The sequence below is a fragment of the Melanotaenia boesemani genome, chromosome 9, assembly GCF_017639745.1.
Source record: "Melanotaenia boesemani isolate fMelBoe1 chromosome 9, fMelBoe1.pri, whole genome shotgun sequence".
Lineage (NCBI taxonomy): Eukaryota > Metazoa > Chordata > Actinopteri > Atheriniformes > Melanotaeniidae > Melanotaenia > Melanotaenia boesemani.
In genome coordinates, this window is record NC_055690.1 from 8,677,746 (window position 1) to 8,678,392 (window position 647).

The window sequence follows — 647 nt, forward strand, 5'->3', positions numbered from 1 at the left end:
GTGTGGTTCCTTGCACCATGCACAACGAGTGTGAGGAGTCTGGGGTTGATCAGACAAGCAGAAAAGCATCGTTAAACTGGACATGTCTCCGTTTGAAGATGGCGGCCGTCACGTTTGAGCTCATAACTCACTTATTACTGGACCAAAACAGCTGAGACTTCACAGACATGTTCATAGACAGCCAATGACTGTGTGTCTCCCCCTCCATGCAGCATGTTTGCAATTCTACATCAATTTTGAAGAGTGCGCACCGCTCCTGGCAGCACTGCAACGCCAGGTCGATGCATGGAGTGAACGGAGCGAGCTCCTCTTTCAGACTCCCATTCCCTAAAAATCCATTTAATACGTAGCCCTCACATGGAGGACATATCAGATATTAAACTGATAAGAACAGATTTTTTTCTTTTTCTTTTTCAAGGTTTTATTGTACATTATTTCAGCATTTTACATTTGTACATTTTTTACCCATTTTACGTATTTCCGTACATTACTATGGAAAAAAGGAATCCATTGTTAATCTGCAAAACTCTTTTTAAAACCTAAAAACAGCTTTACAGTTAAAAGCAATATACAAAAAAACAAATACGTTAAAATCGGTAAAAAACAGTGCTAATTATTTCTTTAAAACCTGGTTTTAAAGGAAAGAG

At 38.9% G+C, this 647-nt stretch overlaps 1 non-coding gene across 1 annotated transcript; it reads right to left on the reverse strand.

Annotated features, from left to right (window-relative positions):
* Positions 1–240: 240 nt before the first annotated feature.
* Positions 241–422, reverse strand: LOC121646779. The gene has a single exon (XR_006011716.1). It is a non-coding gene; the product is annotated as a U2 spliceosomal RNA (small nuclear RNA).
* Positions 423–647: the final 225 nt, after the last annotated feature.